Source organism: Elephas maximus, chromosome 1, assembly GCF_024166365.1.
Source record: "Elephas maximus indicus isolate mEleMax1 chromosome 1, mEleMax1 primary haplotype, whole genome shotgun sequence".
NCBI classification, from domain to species: domain Eukaryota; kingdom Metazoa; phylum Chordata; class Mammalia; order Proboscidea; family Elephantidae; genus Elephas; species Elephas maximus.
Genome location: NC_064819.1, coordinates 81,605,934 through 81,613,703, shown reverse-complemented (window position 1 = coordinate 81,613,703; position 7,770 = coordinate 81,605,934). Strand labels below are relative to the sequence as shown.

Below are 7,770 nucleotides of genomic sequence, written 5' to 3'. Positions count from 1 at the left end.
TTGCAAGAGGGATCCGAGGTAGCGTCTACCTAGTCAGCCATCTTGGCCCCCCTCCCTTTTATTTCCTTTTATCTCTTGTAAGATAAAAGGGGGTGCAGACCACACCCACAATCAATGCCCACAGAAGCAGCAGTCCAGAAATCAAACAATTCATTGCATTGGGCAAATCTGCTGCAAAAGGCCTCTTTAAAGTGTTAAAAAGCAAAGATGTCACCTTGAGATCTAAAATTTGCCTAATCCAAGCCATGGTGTTTTCAATTGCCTCATGTGCATACAAAAGCTGAACAATGAATAAGGAAGACTGAAGAAGAATTGATGCCTTGAATTGTGGTGTTGGTGAGGAATACTGAATATACCATGGACTGCCAGAAGCACAAACAAATTATGGATAACATTTCAGAGAATGGGAATTTTGGAACACTTAATTGTTCTCATGAGAAATCTGTGCATGGAACGAGAGGCAGTCATTTGAACACAAGAAGGGAATACCGCATGGTTTAAAGTCAGGAAAGGTGTGCGTCAGGGTTGTGCCCTTTCACAATACCTGTTCAATGTGAGCAAATAATCTGAGAAGCAGGGCTATATGAAGAAGAACAGGGCGTCAGGATTGGAGGAAGACTCATTAACCACCTGCGTTATGCAGATGACACAACCTCCCTTGCTGAAAGTGAAGAGGACTTGAAGCACTTACTAATGAAGATCAAAGACCACAGCCTTCAGTACGGATTACACCTCAGCATAAAGAAAACAAAAATTGTCACAACTGGACCAATAAGCAACATCATGATGAATGGAGAAAAGTCTGAGGTTGTCAAGGATTTCATTTTACTTGGATCCATCATAACACCCATGCAAGCAGCGGACAAGAAATCAAAAGACACATTGCATTGAGCAAATCAGCTGCAAGGCATCTCTATAACATGTTAAAAAGGAAAGATATCACCTTGAGGACTAAGGTGCACCTGATCCAAGCCATAGTGTTTTCACTCAACTTATAAGTGTGTAAAATTTGGACAATGGGTAACCAGTTCTGTTTTGTTTTTTTTAATGGCACATGTCTTCTGTACACCTTCTTTGCTGACTTATATCTTCAGATATTCTACCCACATTTTAATTGGGTTGGTTGTGTTTTTATTGTTGTGTTTTAGGAGTTTTTTATATATCTTGGATCCACCAGGATCACCAATTGCCATCATGTTCATTATGACTCATAGTGACCCCATGTGTTGCAGACTACAGCCTGGACTTAAGTCCTTTCTCAGATATAAGTTTCGCCTCATGTATTTTGATGCTTTGTTGTTAGGTGCATACACACTCAGGATTATTATGTCTTGGAGAATTGACCCTTTAATCATTATGTAATCCTTTCTTTATTTTTGACAATTTTCCTTGCTCTGAAATCTCATTTGAATGAAATCAATATAGCAGCTCCAGCTTTCTTTCGATTAGTGTTAGCATGGTATATGTTTCTCCGTCTGTTTACTTTTAATCTATCCATGTTTTTATATTGAAGTGGGTTCTGTGTAAAGAACAAGTGGCTGGGTCTGTTGTTTTGGTTCTTTTTAATCCACTAGGGTAGTCCATGTTTTTTAATTAGCATTGTAATGTTTAATGTTATGTTATTGTCAGCTAGGCCTTGATTCTCAGCGGTTTGGCATGTGCTCTTCCGTAATGTGATCTGGTATGAGCAACCAATCAGTTAAAGAAGGACTTTCCTTTGGGGGTCTGGCCTGTCTCCAGTATATAAAAGGATGTTCTGACAAAAATCACTCCCTCTTGACCCTGTACTCTTCAGGGCACCTGATCTCCTGTTCTTGGGATATATGCCTGCAGAAGTCTCTAGCCTGCTGCCAGACTTGCACATCTTGGGTTTCCTAGTGCCTGCAACCCTATGAGCTAACATGTAGGAAGACTCATTAGAAACCTGCTATATGCAGATGACCCAACTCTGCTTGCTGAAAGTGAAGAGGTCTTAAAGTATTTACTAATAAAGATCAGAGACCACAGCCTTCAGTATGGATTATACTTCAACGTAAAGACAGCAAGAATCCTCACAACTGGAACAATAAGCAACATCATGATAAATAGAGAAAATACTGAAGTTGTCAAGGATTTCATTTTACTTGGATCCACAATCAACACCCATAGAAGCAGCAGTCAAGAAATCAAAAGATCCATTGCATTGGGCAAATTGGCTACAAGAGATCTCTTTAAAGTGCTGAAAAGCAAAGATGTCACCTTGAAGACTAAGGTGAGGCTGGCCCAAGCCATGATGATTTCAATCGCATCATATGCATGTGAAAGATGGACAATGAATAAGGAAGACCGAAGAAGAATTGACCCCTTTGAATTGTTGGCAAAGAATATTGCATGTACCATGGACTGCCAAAAGAACAAACAAATCTGTCTTGGCTTTAAATATGTCATTCCTTTGCCTTCTTGCCTCATGGTATCTGCTGAGTAAAAATCCAAGCTTATTCTTACTGACTCTCATTTGTAGGTGATTTTTCATATATCCCTAGCTGCTCTTAAAATTCTCTGTTTACTTTTGGCTTTGGCAAGCTTGATTATAATATGTCTCAGCGACTTCCTTTTAGGATCTACCTTGTGTGGGGTTCAATGAGCACCTTGGATGGATATCTTCTCATCTTTCATGATATCAGGGAAGTTTTCTGCCAACAGATCTTTAACAATTCTCTCTGTATTTTCTATTACCCACCTCTGTTCTGGTACTCAGATCACTTGTAGGTTATTTCTCTTGGTGGAGTCCCACATAATTCTTAGCATTTCTTCTTATAATTCTTTTATCTGATTTTACCTCAAATATGTCAGTGTCAAGTGCTTTGTTTTCCAATATCACTAATTCTGACGTCCATTTCCTCAGTTCTGCTCGTTTGACTTTCTACTGAATTGTCTAATTCTGAAATTTCATTGTTAATCCTCTGAATTTCTGTTTGTTGTCTCTCTATGAACTCTTGCATCCTATTAAATTTGTCATTATGCACTTCTCTAATCTTCTTAAGTTCCTCTAATGCTCTGTCTGTGCCTTCCTTGTCTTGTTCTGCATTTTGCCTGATCTCCTTCCTGATCTCTTGAGAAGTTCTCTATATTAATCTTTTGTATTCTGCCTTTGATAATTCCAGGAATTTCCCTTCCTCTGGAAGATTTCTTGATTCTTTATTTTGGGAGCTTTGCTATAGCTGTCCTGGTCTGCCTTTTTATGTGATTTGATATTCACTGTTGTCTCTGAGCCATCAATAAAGTTATTGTATTTATTTATTTTATGTTTACTTACTGTGTCCTAGCTTCTCACTTTGTTTCATTTTGATATGTGCCCAAATAAGCTGCTCAGGTGAACTGGTTTGATTATTGATGCCTTTGAAGCTCTAATGTCCTATCACCAGTTGGTTGGAGCTGTTACTAGGTATATGAGTCCAGGAGTCAGTTCACTTGTATGGATTCAGCTCAGGCATCCAGGTAGTCGGTCACCAAGTGTGTGGAGCAGGCTCTCACCTGCAGTCTTAGATGAGCAGATATGATTGGTGTAGGCACAAGTATCTGTTTGCAGTAGGGGGCAATGCCCTGAGCAAGGCAGGGGACTGATAACAACCCCTGAGTGCCTGTGAGGAAAATGTGTCCCTGGTTCCCAGAGCGCCTAGGTGGGTGTGTTTTGCAGCCAGACTACAGGCACCCAATGCTGTTGGCTGTAAGACTGGGAGGCACCACTTAGCCTTGGATCCCTGTCAAGGGTGGCTAGGTTGCATAGGTGAAGCCACTAGTCCTCAGGCCCCTGATGTGGGTAGGTGAGGACTGTGCTTAATAGGCAGAGCAATGTCAGAAGTCACAAACCTGACTCTTCACCATACAGCTGAAACAGTTGACATTAGTCTTCCGGTATATACCCTGCTGTACTGTGCTAATGAGGGCCTACACTGTTGAAATGGTCCCACACAGGTCCATGCAGGGTTGAAAGTCCATGGACCACTTATGCCTGTGCTTAGGCAGAGGAGCTGTTTCTGCCCTGAGTTCCCGGTTTACAGGAGCTGGCAGATTATTTTTCCCCCTTGTTTGTTAATTTGTTCCTTCTCCTAGGCTGGGAGGATGGCTCAGGGCTAGAAGCAGGTCCTACTTCCAGCCCAGGGAAAGCAGCTATCACTGAATCAGGCTCAGAACCCAGTGCAGGGTGGGGAGGGAGCAGTTAAATGGGAGAGAGTTTTTTCCAAAAGGGTATTTTTTTAGTCCATGGGTTAGATTAGATGCAATCCTTATCTTTTGTTAAGAGCATCACTTTTCACTGATTCTGTAAGCATGAGTGAACTCTCCATCAATCAGTCTCTTCCAATGTGGAAAACATGTCCTGAACACCTCTGCTTGCCTCACCAAGCTTGTGCCAGCAGATCTGGCCTGAGGGGTGCTGGTTCCCACCAGGTCAGGTCTGGCAACTCCTCACTGCTTCTGAACAATCTCTCCCTTTCCCTGCCACTTGGTCCACTTCCTCAACTTTCCCTTTCGTGTTCAGGGCTCATAGATTGTCATATATAATCGATTCACTTGTTTATTTAGGTCTTTGTTATAAGAGAGACCACCAGAAGCATCTGACTATTCCACCATCTTGGCCCTGGCTCTGAAGTTTGTTTTTAGAAACCATCATCTCATTTGGAAGAACTGGGCTGCCTCAACTTTTGCTGACCCCTTGTGGGCAGTGTAGAACTCCTCCATAGTGTTTTCTAGGTTTTCACCTTTCAGAAGCGGTTTACCAGGCCTGTCTTCTGAGGAACCTCTTGGTGCGTTCAGACCCCCAACCTTTTGGCTATTAATTAAGCATTTAACCCTTTGTCCTTTCTCTGTTCTCCCTGCTCTATTCTGACTCTTGTTGAGCAAAGAGCAGGAAAAGATGAGTCAAGAAGCCTATAGTAAATGTCTGGAAGAGTTCCTCTAAGGGGCAGTGGAATGTCAATAGGCTTCTAAGGGAAATAACTAGGGTAAAAAGAGAATAACGCCTGAACAGGGACTTGAACCCTGGACCCTCAGATTAAAAGTCTGATGCTCTACCAACTGAGCTACCCAGGCCTCTATATCCAACTTTTCTTAAGTACCTAATGGAGGTTTTATGTAGGTCAGTTGGTTTTATGTTTCATGTCCTGGTTCCCAGATAGCTTCTTTGTAATTCTTCTGCCTGTCAAGAAGTTCCTGTTCCAAAAAGATGCCATAAGCTCTAGGAGAATTTCCCTTCCTTCTGTCTTGTCTTCTGTCTCTTTAGGCTTTCACAAACAGACTTGGTCACCTAGACAAAGCACTACCGGCTTTTAGAACACATTGCTACTACACCCAGAGGGTTTCATGCCCACCCGCATCTATTTTTCTTCAAGCAACACTCATGCTACTCTTTTTTGTATTCCTTTGCATTGTCCTGTACATTTTCTTGCATCCTTGGGAGGCAGAGGAGAAAAGAGATAAAGGAGAGAAAATCTGAAGACCAAAGAGAATGTTCCATAATGGTGGGGGAAGCAAAGGAGCATGGGTTTAGTCTTCTGCACCTCTTTGCTTGCTTTTCTTCTTGATGCTCTTCGTTACCATCTGTGAGCCACTTCTTTTCATTTTATTTCTCCTCCTCCTTCTCTTTGGTCTCCTTTTTCTCTTCCTCCTTCAGGTCTTCATGTCATGAATACTATTTGCTATTCAGATCCAAGGGAAAATGATAATTTTCTTGACGAATTAGTGTACTTTAGTACATAGCATCCAGAATATGACCTAAGATAGTTTTGAGTTTTGACCCAAACCTGGAGAAAATACTGTACAAGGGATCTGGGAACAAATGGGGAAGTTTTGGAGTGAAGGAAATTTAACTGTCTGGGGAGGAAAGAAAGGGTAGGGAATGGAAAAAGACTATCGTTTACTTCTTCCACATAACTCGGCACTTCCAAGAAACCCAGACTATGTGAAAACTGAGAGAATTTGTGATTACCTAACTTTAGGAATTTGTGGATTTCTCCTCTCTCCTACCCTACCAATATACAAGGCAGAGTTGGGGATGGGTCACACAAAATCATCTCGAATTGTTTTGTGGATCAATCCACAGGGAAACTAGGGAAAGACGTTTAAGCAAAATACCTTGGGGTTAGTTAGCATTGTCTACTTTCTCTACATTTAATGTAGACTGGAAGGCACCAACCTGTACCTGACACATAGCGACCACTCTCCCAGGGAGATTTGGGGCACACTACCTCATCCCACCTCTGCATCAGGTGATCCTTTTACTTGTGGGTAAAGGATAAAGTATTTTAAAAGCTATGTTTTAAAAATCTTTGTTATAAATGGATTATAATAAAATATTTTGCTGACATTAAAAGCAGACATTTCTGACAAAGGGAGCTCTTGTCTGAGCTTCCAGACTTTTCTCCCTGGAGCAACAGCATATTATATTTGAGAAAAAAAATCTGAACATACCAGCTTGTGGCAATCTATACCCTTTTATGGCAGAGTGCAGTTCTTGGCTTATAATTCTCCACCAAAATGCATCATCATTATAAGTGACTTAGATGAGAGAACCCTGGAAATATGTCACTTCCGATTATCTCACAATCTCGGTTTACTAATTCTAAATTGTTTTCAGAGGCTTCAGATGATATTTGATTCCTTTTTTGAAAGTTGTAAAAATTGCCTTCAATTGCAAAGTTAAAAAATTGAAAACAGAAAACTAATGTTCCGTTATCAACACTTTAAGTTATTTGCTTGTACCATATCCTCACAGTATTGGCTGCCTGGTCTAATGGATAACGTTTCTGATTCCAGATCTAGAGGATTGAGGGTTCAAGTCCTTCCATAGTTGTTTACTTCTTATTGCACAACAAGTAGAAGATTCTTGAATTGGCTCCCAGTGACTACTAATTCCTGAGGTGTTTCTGGAAGGAAGAATTGATATAGGTGAAGTTTCTTCTGTCACATATCAATAATTAACATTAAAGAGGCTTTGGAAATCTAAAATGGGCTGAGCCTCTTTATTGTTAATTTAACAACAAAGCATTCCTGCCTCCCTCCATATTGGGAACTTACCAGTGTATTTTTGGAATCCAGGTTGCTCTAGCCACAATATCAACCCCTGAGTTCAGCCACCCCAAAATTATCCTAATTGTGCTTCACAATATTCAGTGCCATATTAACCCCTGCTCTATAGGGTCGATATGATTTGGAATTGACTCGAAGGCAAAGGGTTTGGTTTGGTTTTTTTTTTGGGGGGGGGGGAGCCTATCCTTCTACCCACACACAAATGATTGCATATCTTTGTGGCTGACATCTGTCTAATGGTCTCTTCAAAGGGGACTTTTGCTTCTCTTTACTCCTCTCACATTCAAATGCTCTGATGAGCTGCCTTCCGGGTCAGCTGGGAGGCAAGTTCTGTTAGAAAAATGGACTCCTCCCGAGTTAAAAGGGGACTTCATGCGATTCCTGTGAAATGGAGAAGATCCTTATTGGGACAGAAATTGGCAAAGAAGAGATACAAGTCATCTCACTTGGAGGTTGCTCCTTCTTAGGTCTACTAAGAAATTCCAAGGAGATAATGATAATCAGTATGAACTCCAGAGTCTAAGATCACTCTAGAGGCAAAGCTTATCGCTTGGTTTTCAATGAATACCTTTAAGGAGCTCCAAATCTTCAAACTACAATGCACTGTCTTCAGGACTCACCCTACCTCTGTGCAGAGACTCACTTCTCTACAGCCGCGTGCTTTACACAAATGTCCAGATGAGAGACCTTTGTAACATTCTAGTC

General features: G+C 41.2%; 1 non-coding gene across 1 annotated transcript; it reads right to left on the bottom strand.

Moving 5' to 3' along the window:
- Nucleotides 1–4,997: 4,997 nt before the first annotated feature.
- On the bottom strand, nucleotides 4,998–5,070 carry TRNAK-UUU (transfer RNA lysine (anticodon UUU)). Its single transcript has one exon. It is a non-coding gene; the product is annotated as a tRNA-Lys (tRNA).
- Nucleotides 5,071–7,770: the final 2,700 nt, after the last annotated feature.